General features: G+C 33.2%; 1 long non-coding RNA gene across 2 annotated transcripts; it reads left to right on the forward strand.

Moving 5' to 3' along the window:
* Positions 1-611: 611 nt before the first annotated feature.
* LOC143627528 (uncharacterized) lies at positions 612-11,140 on the forward strand. 2 transcript variants are annotated; one of them, XR_013152607.1, is made up of 5 exons: positions 612-663; positions 10,277-10,343; positions 10,441-10,539; positions 10,664-10,755; positions 10,831-11,140. It is a non-coding gene; the product is annotated as an uncharacterized LOC143627528 (long non-coding RNA). The 2 variants fall into 2 exon arrangements; XR_013152606.1 differs by having other exon boundaries at positions 10,441-10,755.
* The last annotated feature ends 2,888 nt before the right edge of the window (positions 11,141-14,028 follow it).

Consider the following 14,028-nt stretch of genomic DNA (forward strand, 5'->3'; position numbering starts at 1 on the left):
GCCTTTTAATAAGCCCATAAAGTACAAATGAGATCAAAACTTTACATCCGAGCATATACAACAACAAACTTTCACAAAATGTCACATCAGCTTCACATCATATTTCAAACTTTTCCTCAAAAACTCTACTTTCTTCCACAACAACAAACATTTACAAACCACCACATCGTCACCTACATCTATAATTAATTTATATTTATTTAGATTACTTTTAAAAGAAATTTAATTTTTGTATTGTGCATATATTTAAATGAAACAATAAATATATAAAAAATATGACTTTTAAAAAAGAACATTAATAAATATAAATTTAATAATAAAGCATTTAAGAAAATAAGAAATTTAGTTTTTTTTTATGTATGTTATGTGTGTGTTAAAATTTATAGAACTAATATTTAGTTCTTTTAACATCTATTCATTAGACATGAATTCAATTTAGTTAAACAAAAGGTGCAAAAATAAATTAAAAAATAAATTATAAAGTTTATGGTCAATTTTGCGTATAACAATGAGGATGAATTATACAAATTAATTAAAGAGAAGGTACCAAAAAGAAATTGAAGAAATATAAAAGTTATTAACCTAGTTCCATTACACACAGACGCCAAGTTTTTTAGTTTGCGTCTAAATTTCAAGTGGACGGGACTACCTTCATAATATTAGGTATACACACATCACTTTTGTTGTTCTTGTAGTTTTTTTTTAGTATCATACCATTTACATGATCGGTTACCTGGAATATATTACTTCTAATATTTTCAATAATCGGAAAAATACTAGATTAAAGGTTAACTATTTTAACTTATATTATATTATGCATTATGTAATTTAGTGTTATTTTAATTACGGTTGTTAAAATATGTTTTATAGTCTACAATTCATGGTTTATAAATATTATTTTTGTATTGTAGGTTTTTTTTATTTGTATTATTTATAAATTACTAATCTAAGTGTGGTGGTTAGTTATTAGTTTATTTGGTAAGCATCTTTTCATTCCACATATTCATTCAAGTTTATATACACAGGGATCTAGAAGATATGACCGTTCAAATTCGTTGTATTCATTTCCTCAAATATGAAACCATAATGCGTACAAATAAAGAATTTATCACTTTAATATTTTAGATCATGTATCAAATTAGTAATAGTTTGTATACCTGTAAGAGATACCTAAGGAACATGACAAGATCAGTGTAATATACTAAAATTCGAAACAATAAAATAATAAATGTCGATTGTTAGAAAATTGATAAACCGATGAACCGTTAATAAACGAAAAATCATGATTTACATATAAATTATATTTAATATAAAATATTAAATAATAAATTGATATGATAATCTAATTGAATAAATATTAAGTAGATTGTTGGTATATATATATATTTTTGAAGGGGTTTTCAAAATATAAATATATGTATTTAAATAAATTAAAACAGGAAAGGATAATAAAACAAATGAATTTGAGACCTGCACCATGTCATCTACGTTATTGTATGTTCGGAACAAATTCTTTGAGTTATCCTAATCCAAATCTAAGCGATTAAACTGAAAATTTGGTTCCTTATCACTTGTTTAAATATCATATATCGCTTCTCTCTTTTTCAAAAAAAAAAAAAAAAAAAAAAAAAAAAAAGAATCCTAAATCACCTCTGCTCATTTTACACAACCCATCATAAATATTCTTGAACTTATCCACTAATGAGAGATTATCTCAAATATTTAGTTTTATCTCCAACAACTAATTTCACAACAGCATTGGGAAGAAGAGTCGTGTACTTGTGTTTATCTACTTTGACCTACTCTTTTTATATCGATTATACTTACAAATTCTTCCCCACAAAACCCTACCATCTCTTCGATCTCTCTTCGTGAAATACTCTGTTCCAGCTACGACGACCGCCGGTGATTCTACTGCTGACGAACCGTCATGAACCGACCACCGACCACCTAGCAATCTGAGTTGTTTCTATTTAGCCATATTAGTTTTAAATTCCGACAACATACGCCACCACCACCACGTATCATGTACCACCAACAACCGCCGCAAGTCCGACGCCACCGGTGTCTTCGTTAGTTCACATCTAGTTTCCGGTAACATACGTCGTGCACCGCCACTCGTTTCAGTTTCCCGCAAGCACCGACCGTTTGAGTTCCGCCTTCGATTTGTTTTGTTTATAGAACCATCTCGTTTCGTGCATCACCGACTGTGTGTTCAACTGCTTAGGTAATCGTCTGATTCCTTTCTTCTGTTATGTATATGATTAAATTATTCGAATACGGCGGCTAGTCGTTGATTTGTCCGGTGACGGGAAACGTTGTTTTTTTTTGAAATAGTATTTAAAATATATAGTTATATGTACTATAAGTCATGCATGATTGCATGATATGAGAGAAGACTAAAGAAGCAATGGTTACTGTGTGTTTATGATTTATTATTTATTTATCTATTTTATTGGTGGGGTATAATAATATTATTATTATTATTATTATTATTATTATTGAGTAAAGTTATTTAAATTACTCTATTCTTTTATAACTATGTAGAGGTTTTAATCTATAAATTATATAACTAGCTATATTTTATAAGCATAAACGTGTTTGAGTATTTACTAAGACGATTATATCATAATACGTTATGTCCATCACGGGAAAATCAACGAATCCGTCAAAATAGTTATGTTAATACATCTAATTAGAATTGTAATCAAACCATAGGTTATCGTATGACGTGCACACACTTAGATTTAATTGATTGTGCTTTGCTTACTCAGTGACCATTAAGGTACGGTTTTTGTTTTTGTTTCCTTTTAGTATTATTTATACTCCGTTACTTTGTTGTACGGATTCTGTTTCTTGTTACTTCGTAGTACGGTTTCTGGTTTCTGTCACTCATAGTATAAATTATATTCCGTTACTTCATTACGGATTCTGTTTCTTGTTACTTGGTAGTACGGTTTCTGGTTTCTGTCACTCATAGTATAAATTATATTCCGTTACTTCATTACGGATTCTGTTTCTTGTTACTTCGTAGTACGGTTTCTGTTTTTGTTACTCTTAGTATCAATTATATTCTGTTACTTGGTAGTACGGTTTCCGTCTTTGTTACTCTTAGTATTAATTATATTCTGTTACTTGGTAGTACGGATTCTATTTCTTGTTACTTCGTAGTACGGTTTCTGTTTTTGTTACTCTTAGTATTAATTATATTCTGTTACTTGGTAGTACGGTTTCCTGTTTTTGCTATTTTTAGTATTAATTATAGTCCGTTAGTTTGTAGTACGGATTATGTTTTTATTACTCTTAGTATTAATTATAGTCCGTTACTTTGTTGTACGGTTTCTGGTTTCTGTCACTCATAGTATAAATTACATTCCGTTACTTCATTACGGTTTCTGTTTTCGGTTACTTATAGTATTGAATCTATTCCGTTACTTTGTAGTACGGATTCTGTTTCTTGTTACTTCATAGTACAGTTTCTGGTCTCTTTCACTCGTAGTATTAATTATATTCCGTTACTTCGTAGTACGGTTTCCGTTTTCGTTTAATTCCGTTACTTTGTAGTACGGATTTTTGTTACGCGCCAATTATATTTTGAGTTCATTTATTTTATATAATATATTTTAGTTATATGTTTTTAGTTTTTGTACTCTGTTACCTGAGCAATTTCTGACTTGTCGTTGGGGCGTCAACGACATGGCACTTATCGTGACAGTGCGTAATCAAAGTTCACGGCGTCTCTAACTAGTACTTTTGAAGTATTAGGGCCACTTAGAGGCGTATAGATCGATCTTAGCTCCGACTCCTGACTCCTGACTCCTGACATGGCACTTATCGTGACAGTGCGTAATCAAAGTTCACGGCGTCTCTGAAAGTACTCATGTAGTACCTTGGCCACTTAGAGGCGTATAGATCGATCTTAGCTCCGACTCCTGACTCCTGACTCCTGACTTCTGTTTGAGATGGAACAATGTGTGCACGCCACCCACACCGTCTCTTTGGTGCATGGACTAGCTAGCTGTGTACCCCTCTGTTTAGGCTCTGGGTGCTTCCGTATTACACGACCTATTTATTTTAACATCATCGTCGTGTATTTTAGTAATTATATTTTGTTTCGCTATATTTCTGGTCCGTTTTGATATGTGTATATGTATTTGATTAAATTTGAGTATATTCAGATTTCGTCCCGATCGTGTATCGGATTATGTTTCGCATTTAATTATAGTTCAGTTAAATGTTACACGTTATATGTTACACGTCACACATTATATGTTACAAGTTATATGTTTCTGGCCCTGGGTGTTTTTGTTATAGTTCTGATATATTTCCGCATGCGTTTGACCATGTTCTGGCCAAGTGTCGGATCATACATCCGAATTTTGTTAAGTATATGTTTCGGTAAAAAGGGTTGGTTTCGAGTTTGAATTGAAGTTCGTATATTTATTCTCTTACGTCTGTCCTTACCTATACTATTGTTCTTTCCGTTACTGGGCAATTTTTGGCTCAGCCGTGTTTTCTTGTTTTGTTTTTCTTATTTTGTTTTCAGGTAATCCGGGATTCGGGGAATTTAGTGACGAGAGATAAAAATGAAGTTCAAGCTTCTAAAAGTTAATTCATTTTGTTTAATAATATGACGTAGGTTGCATTAATTTTTGTTGTATTTTGGATTGTGGCGTTGATTTGATATCTGTAATGGTAACACGTTAGCCTGTTCCGGGTTGGGGTGTTACAGTTATGGTATCAGAGCAAAGGCTCTTTCCTGTAGAAAACTTAAACCTAAAAGTAAAACCTGTGAGGAAATGGGTAGACGTTGGGTTAGGGTTTCATGTTTCCTGTCATTATTCATCATTTTGTGATTTTCCCAATGTCAGTAAGAAACCCGTCGTTGTTAGCAATAGGCGTCTTTTCAACCTTATAAATTAGTCAAGTACAATGAGTTAAGTTATTCTGTCTTCTCCACCGCTTGCGCTCTATGACTTAAGAAGTGACTTCCGAAGACATTGTTTGAAGCCACCAAAGAGATCATGACTTTGACTAACCCTCTTTACACTCGATTTAGACCTTGCTACCTCGTATGCCTCGAGACATATTCCGCAGGACCTATAATCTAAATAAATATGAGAATTGGTGTTAGTAAACACCTTTAAGTAACCGACATCTTTCATCATTTGTTTGTCATCGCAACGTTATTTCTTTGTAATCATAGCTAGGACTTTGAGATGCATTATGGGTGGACAATTATGACACTACTGTAAAGTAAATTGACGATTACACTTGATCAACGTAATGGTGAATTTACAGTTACATATGTGTGCTATTGAATTCCTATGATGTGGATTAATGTCTTTCTGAATCCGTAAAGACACTGTAAAGTAAATTAACGATTGCACGTCGCGAATGTAACCGTGAATTTATACGTACGCATGAGTGCTACTACAATCTTATTTTGCATATTAATATTTCTTTGAATACGCCAATCTGACCTTGTCATAAGTTTGCCATTATATAGTTATAGGTTTATACGACTTTATTAATATAAAACCACTTTGAATGCAAAACTCATGTTTGCGACCCCGTTCCAATATTTTTTTATTGTTTACGTCATAGTACCCCGTAATCCGGTTAAATCGGTTTGATTTTGTATAAATTTTGATTTCTCAAGTTCAATCTCTGTTTATCTGACGTTTCAGGAAATCCGAAGTTTTAGTGTCTTGTATTCGCATATCTGAATTTATGAAGTTTACATTCGGTTCGGTCTTCGTTATATTTGAATTTACTTGTTTCCATTATGCAATTTCAAGGACGAAATTCTTTTAAGGGAGGTAGTATTGTAATATACTAAAATTCGAAACAATAAAATAATAAATGTCGATTGTTAGAAAATTGATAAACCGATGAACCGTTAATAAACGAAAAATCATGATTTACATATAAATTATATTTAATATAAAATATTAAATAATAAATTGATATGATAATCTAATTGAATAAATATTAAGTAGATTGTTGGTATATATATATATTTTTGAAGGGGTTTTCAAAATATAAATATATGTATTTAAATAAATTAAAACAGGAAAGGATAATAAAACAAATGAATTTGAGACCTGCACCATGTCATCTACGTTATTGTATGTTCGGAACAAATTCTTTGAGTTATCCTAATCCAAATCTAAGCGATTAAACTGAAAATTTGGTTCCTTATCACTTGTTTAAATATCATATATCGCTTCTCTCTTTTTCAAAAAAAAAAAAAAAAAAAAAAAAAAAAAAGAATCCTAAATCACCTCTGCTCATTTTACACAACCCATCATAAATATTCTTGAACTTATCCACTAATGAGAGATTATCTCAAATATTTAGTTTTATCTCCAACAACTAATTTCACAACAGCATTGGGAAGAAGAGTCGTGTACTTGTGTTTATCTACTTTGACCTACTCTTTTTATATCGATTATACTTACAAATTCTTCCCCACAAAACCCTACCATCTCTTCGATCTCTCTTCGTGAAATACTCTGTTCCAGCTACGACGACCGCCGGTGATTCTACTGCTGACGAACCGTCATGAACCGACCACCGACCACCTAGCAATCTGAGTTGTTTCTATTTAGCCATATTAGTTTTAAATTCCGACAACATACGCCACCACCACCACGTATCATGTACCACCAACAACCGCCGCAAGTCCGACGCCACCGGTGTCTTCGTTAGTTCACATCTAGTTTCCGGTAACATACGTCGTGCACCGCCACTCGTTTCAGTTTCCCGCAAGCACCGACCGTTTGAGTTCCGCCTTCGATTTGTTTTGTTTATAGAACCATCTCGTTTCGTGCATCACCGACTGTGTGTTCAACTGCTTAGGTAATCGTCTGATTCCTTTCTTCTGTTATGTATATGATTAAATTATTCGAATACGGCGGCTAGTCGTTGATTTGTCCGGTGACGGGAAACGTTGTTTTTTTTTGAAATAGTATTTAAAATATATAGTTATATGTACTATAAGTCATGCATGATTGCATGATATGAGAGAAGACTAAAGAAGCAATGGTTACTGTGTGTTTATGATTTATTATTTATTTATCTATTTTATTGGTGGGGTATAATAATATTATTATTATTATTATTATTATTATTGAGTAAAGTTATTTAAATTACTCTATTCTTTTATAACTATGTAAAGGTTTTAATCTATAAATTATATAACTAGCTATATTTTATAAGCATAAACGTGTTTGAGTATTTACTAAGACGATTATATCATAATACGTTATGTCCATCACGGGAAAATCAACGAATCCGTCAAAATAGTTATGTTAATACATCTAATTAGAATTGTAATCAAACCATAGGTTATCGTATGACGTGCACACACTTAGATTTAATTGATTGTGCTTTGCTTACTCAGTGACCATTAAGGTACGGTTTTTGTTTTTGTTTCCTTTTAGTATTATTTATACTCCGTTACTTTGTTGTACGGATTCTGTTTCTTGTTACTTCGTAGTACGGTTTCTGGTTTCTGTCACTCATAGTATAAATTATATTCCGTTACTTCATTACGGATTCTGTTTCTTGTTACTTGGTAGTACGGTTTCTGGTTTCTGTCACTCATAGTATAAATTATATTCCGTTACTTCATTACGGATTCTGTTTCTTGTTACTTCGTAGTACGGTTTCTGTTTTTGTTACTCTTAGTATCAATTATATTCTGTTACTTGGTAGTACGGTTTCCGTCTTTGTTACTCTTAGTATTAATTATATTCTGTTACTTGGTAGTACGGATTCTATTTCTTGTTACTTCGTAGTACGGTTTCTGTTTTTGTTACTCTTAGTATTAATTATATTCTGTTACTTGGTAGTACGGTTTCCTGTTTTTGCTATTTTTAGTATTAATTATAGTCCGTTAGTTTGTAGTACGGATTATGTTTTTATTACTCTTAGTATTAATTATAGTCCGTTACTTTGTTGTACGGTTTCTGGTTTCTGTCACTCATAGTATAAATTACATTCCGTTACTTCATTACGGTTTCTGTTTTCGGTTACTTATAGTATTGAATCTATTCCGTTACTTTGTAGTACGGATTCTGTTTCTTGTTACTTCATAGTACAGTTTCTGGTCTCTTTCACTCGTAGTATTAATTATATTCCGTTACTTCGTAGTACGGTTTCCGTTTTCGTTTAATTCCGTTACTTTGTAGTACGGATTTTTGTTACGCGCCAATTATATTTTGAGTTCATTTATTTTATATAATATATTTTAGTTATATGTTTTTAGTTTTTGTACTCTGTTACCTGAGCAATTTCTGACTTGTCGTTGGGGCGTCAACGACATGGCACTTATCGTGACAGTGCGTAATCAAAGTTCACGGCGTCTCTAACTAGTACTTTTGAAGTATTAGGGCCACTTAGAGGCGTATAGATCGATCTTAGCTCCGACTCCTGACTCCTGACTCCTGACATGGCACTTATCGTGACAGTGCGTAATCAAAGTTCACGGCGTCTCTGAAAGTACTCATGTAGTACCTTGGCCACTTAGAGGCGTATAGATCGATCTTAGCTCCGACTCCTGACTCCTGACTCCTGACTTCTGTTTGAGATGGAACAATGTGTGCACGCCACCCACACCGTCTCTTTGGTGCATGGACTAGCTAGCTGTGTACCCCTCTGTTTAGGCTCTGGGTGCTTCCGTATTACACGACCTATTTATTTTAACATCATCGTCGTGTATTTTAGTAATTATATTTTGTTTCGCTATATTTCTGGTCCGTTTTGATATGTGTATATGTATTTGATTAAATTTGAGTATATTCAGATTTCGTCCCGATCGTGTATCGGATTATGTTTCGCATTTAATTATAGTTCAGTTAAATGTTACACGTTATATGTTACACGTCACACATTATATGTTACAAGTTATATGTTTCTGGCCCTGGGTGTTTTTGTTATAGTTCTGATATATTTCCGCATGCGTTTGACCATGTTCTGGCCAAGTGTCGGATCATACATCCGAATTTTGTTAAGTATATGTTTCGGTAAAAAGGGTTGGTTTCGAGTTTGAATTGAAGTTCGTATATTTATTCTCTTACGTCTGTCCTTACCTATACTATTGTTCTTTCCGTTACTGGGCAATTTTTGGCTCAGCCGTGTTTTCTTGTTTTGTTTTTCTTATTTTGTTTTCAGGTAATCCGGGATTCGGGGAATTTAGTGACGAGAGATAAAAATGAAGTTCAAGCTTCTAAAAGTTAATTCATTTTGTTTAATAATATGACGTAGGTTGCATTAATTTTTGTTGTATTTTGGATTGTGGCGTTGATTTGATATCTGTAATAGTAACACGTTAGCCTGTTCCGGGTTGGGGTGTTACAATCAGTGATGACCATGACGACGTAAATATCAAATCTCCTCAACATATATGCTAAACTCAGCGAAGCATTTTACAAAGACACGAAGTTGAGCTCATAATCACTATCTTTTTCTAATGCCTAGTTTTAGATAAAAACAATACAATATAATTTTTGAAATCGAAAGATCCTTGAAGGATTAGCCCAAATAACAGACAAATCCACCTCCTAGGAACGGAGGAAATGCAATGTTCAGGTGGATTTGGACTGAAATGGGCGAAGGAGGTGGAGATTATGAATCAATATAGTAATAAAAATATGTATATGTTAGGAATTTAATTGGTATCCTAGAAATTGAATTTTTTTAGATGAAATTACGAAAGATGCGTTTCGGGTTCCAACAAGTCTACAACTGATGCAGTTTCGAGTCTTTTGATGTGAGGTTAAAAGACAGATGGTGGGGGTGGCGCACAATGGGTGGTGGTGGTGGTGGTGGTGGTGGATATTGGATGTTGGTAGGGTGATAAGACGTGTGAAGATGGTGAATACTAGCTTATTATTTAAGACCATATAAGCAGTTTTCAGATCTTTTTCTTTTTTTTTAAACAAACTGTTTTCAGGAACTTATGTCTGCGAGCCCGCTGACGTAACCTTCCTGCAGATGTTTGAAGCAAAAACAAACACAACCTTATTAACTTAATGAAAGATTATAAGAAGGCAAAATAAGAAATCCCAAACACCCGAATCCCAAACACCTTTATATAATAACTATTATTATTATATATGTATACTTTCTATATAACTATTATTTTATTTTGATATATTTGTCAGGTTAGCAAGAAAAGAAAAAGAAACAAAAAAAGAAAAGGCAAAAAATAGGAAGATAACTATTGGCAGAAATCCAGTATCTTAATTGAAAAATCAAGGGTTTGCAGATTAAAAGGAAGTCCAGAAGATGTGGATGAGTGCATTGGTTTACTCACTGAAGCAATAGACACTATGGTGAGTTATCTTCATTAATTTAAATTTAAATTTGGATTATTCCGTTTCAATTATATACATTACATTATGGCTTACCAATACGAAATAACCAATACAGAGTGGTGTCTACGACAAAACCAAAGAACTAGATTGTAGTCTCCTGGCCAAAGCGTATTGCTTACGGGCCTTGTGCACACAGGATGCACAAAACTCAAAGGTATATATAATACATCACAAAAGGTTCAGTCTAATATGCACAAGTGATTATTATTATTTTTTAGTTAGTTCATTCATATGCTCGTCTATCTTTGCTAACTTCATACATATTATGGTACGAAAAGTTCGATTTTGAAGACATTCACAGGGCTTTATACCTTTGGTTGATAATACTTTTACCTTGCTATATCATGTTGGCGATATGCTATCACTTAAGGTTCGTTTTTTTTACCTCTTCTTCTTCTCCTCGTCCTCGTCCTCCTCTTATCTAGTTAATGCCTTTTTGTTATAGGGCCGCATGGACTTTCATAACGATATATATGAGCTAATGATCAGATTTTGTAAATGCAAGAATTTTCATATAGAAAAGGATTATTTGGTTACGCTCTTGACAACTAAAAGCACAAGATGCTCTTTGCACCTTGCACGTGAACGATGCGTTTATCTCAACAGTTTCAGATCACTACCAATCATCAAATACTATGGATTTTTGGAGAAGTTGTATGACAAACTCATAGTTCCTAAAACTTAGTTTTGAACAGTGATTTTCAGGGACAGATCACTCGCGTATAACAATTGATGATATTCACAAGACTCTGGCATATCCTGCCCCCGAAGTTATAGGCTAAAACGCCTTCTTATTTTTATAAAGTGTTTGAGAACACATAAGTATTAATTTCAGCACCATGGCTCAGTTTTCTAGCACAATGATAGTTGTTGGATCCAAAGGTATTGATGATGAAAATGGATTTGGAGATGTCCGATCCGTTAAGGTGTACAAAGCTTTAAGCTTTCAGTTTGCGTCTAACTTACAAGTGGATTGGACTATCTTTATAATATTGGGTATCTACACCACTTTTGTTGCTCTTATAGTTTTACACTTTTACTAGTATCAATTCATTTACATGTTAACATACCTAGGGGGTGTTTGGGTGAGCTTTTAAAACTTGCTTATTTGCTATTTGTTTGTTGAAAAGCAAAAAGTATTTGGTAAAGCAAATCTAAAAGCTTCAAAATGGAGCTTTTGAAAAGTTGTTTTTGCTTTTTTAAAAGCAAATAAGCATAAAAGAAAAAAAAAAAAAAACCTACAAACACCCCCCTAGAATATATATTACCTCTTATATTTTACAATAATCGGAAATAATACTAGATTAAATGTTACTGGTTGACTAGGGAAATCCTGTAATATTCTTATTTTGTTTGCAATTGTTAAAATATTATACTCTACACTCCATAGTTTATAAATATCTTTTTTATATTTATAAATTACTAATCTAAGTGTGGCGGTTAGTTATTTGGTAGTTATCTTTTTATTCCATTTATTCATTCAAGCTTATATACACATATGTGAGTTCAGACGATGCTGCATGGCCTTTATGATAGGCCAGAACAAAAATCTAACAATTATGCTGAACTCAGTAAAACAGTTTTTCCATAGAGACGCTAAGTTGCACTCAGAATTGCTCATATATGTCTGTCGTTTAATTTTAAGTGAAAGCAACACAAAAGAATTTTTGAAATCAAAGATCCTTGATAAATCCACCTCTTAGATACGGGGTAAATGCAACGTGGGAACGAAGGAAATTCAATGTTTCCATTGTATTTGAATTGAAAAGGGCGTAGGAGGCGGATATTATGAATCGGTTTAGTAATAGTTGCAGTGGGTAGACAGAGATTATGAATCAAAGTAGTAAAAATTGCTTACGGTGTTTCGAAGTTATTGTATATGACTTTCATTTATGGTACTTTGAAACTTTTTTATTATATTTGTCCATATTAATTTTAGGGTAAACATAAATTATGTGTGTTGTGAATTTATTAGGTATCCTATAAATCAATTAATTTTTTTTTGGATGAAATATCAAAAGGTGCAATTCGGGTTTCAAGTCTACAAATGATGTGGTTTTCAGCCTTTTGATGCGATGCTAAAAGATGCGGTTTTAGGAACGCAACTTTTGGCCAAAAGAACTGCACCAATTTCCATGTTGTGTACTAGTGAATGCTAGATGAACCCGACAAAAATTCATTATCATTTTAAAAAATATATTCAGACTTGCTTATTACAAAATTCCAGTTAATTTTTTTTTTCATTATATAGAAAAGTTATAAACTACACCAATCATGGAGTGATAGAGTAGCCCAATGTATATGAGACGAGTAACGAGTTTCCAATTCTAATTCTTCCTATCCGAAAACCGAATTCATAATTCAGCTCGTTCTCTTTGTCTAGAGACACGAATACGATTGCTTGTCGGATTCTTTCTATTTTCTATATTTTTTGGTTTTTCCACACCTGAAGATTTGTGTAGGAAAATGGTATATACGCCAAAAAATCATAATTAACAGATTATGTGACATATTGTGTAATAGACTAGTAGTGACCTCTCTGGCTTTGCACTATGATCATACTAATCAACAAATAATAAACAATAATAAAGTGTTAATTACTTTACGGCAGTGGACGGGTGCTTTTATGGGACTAAGGGGCTGTTTGGTAGAGTCTGAATCTGAATCAATAAGAGGTAAATGTCTGAATCGCTCAGATTCAGAGCGTTTGGTTCAAACCTTAGGTCTGATTCGGTCAGATGTTTTGCCTCTGAATGGTTCAGCGTGTAATGGAATCTGAATGAGAACAGATGGTTGCTGAATGGAATCAGGACCAAATTACCCTCCATAGTTCATCCCATAGTCTCTATATGGGATGAACTATCCCTATAGAGGTAAGGCTGTCTACATCTTACCCTCCTCAGACCCTACCATAGCATTGCTATTGATGGGATATACTGAGTACGATGATGATGATAAGTTCATCCCATAGTCACATAACGAATTTCGATCTGGAACCCAGTACCAAATAGCGATTTCAATCAAGAGATTGGTGTTCCATAATTTTAATTGATTCATACCGGATGCTATTAGGATCGTGAACGTAGAGACAAACTTGGAGGTTCTCCGGTGTTGATCCGGTGCCGGTGTCGGTGGTGTAGATCCAGTGCCGGTGTCGGCAGTGGAGATCCGATTCCCGTGTCGGCGATCGTAGAACGTAGAGACAAACTTGAAGATTAATAAAGGTGTGGAGACATGGAGATGGAGGTTCTCCGGTGGAGATCCGGATACGGTTCAGGCATCGGCGATGTTGAGATTTGATTTTGGCTGTTGGAGTAGGTGGTTGAAAAAATGAGATTTGAGGGCTGTTGAGTTTGCTGGTAGAAAAATGGAGTTATACAATAAAATCGATGTTGAGATTTGATTTTAGTATATACAATAAATAGTTAATTTCTAAATATTTTAAGTTCTAAATATATAATGGTTATAGATTTTAAATTCTAGTTTTTTGTTTAAACACTTGTAATTTTTTTCTTTAATGAATATAAATCCAGTTTGTTTAATATCTTTTAGATTTTTTGAATGAAATTAATAGCAAATTTACGTAAAGGGGTAAAATAGTAATTTTGCATAGTTATTCAGATGTCTAAACAAACAGATACAT

Source organism: Bidens hawaiensis, unplaced genomic scaffold (genome assembly GCF_021521415.1).
Source record: "Bidens hawaiensis isolate Kalapana, Puna unplaced genomic scaffold, B.hawaiensis_p1.1 tig00004685_1, whole genome shotgun sequence".
Taxonomy (NCBI): Eukaryota; Viridiplantae; Streptophyta; class Magnoliopsida; order Asterales; family Asteraceae; genus Bidens; species Bidens hawaiensis.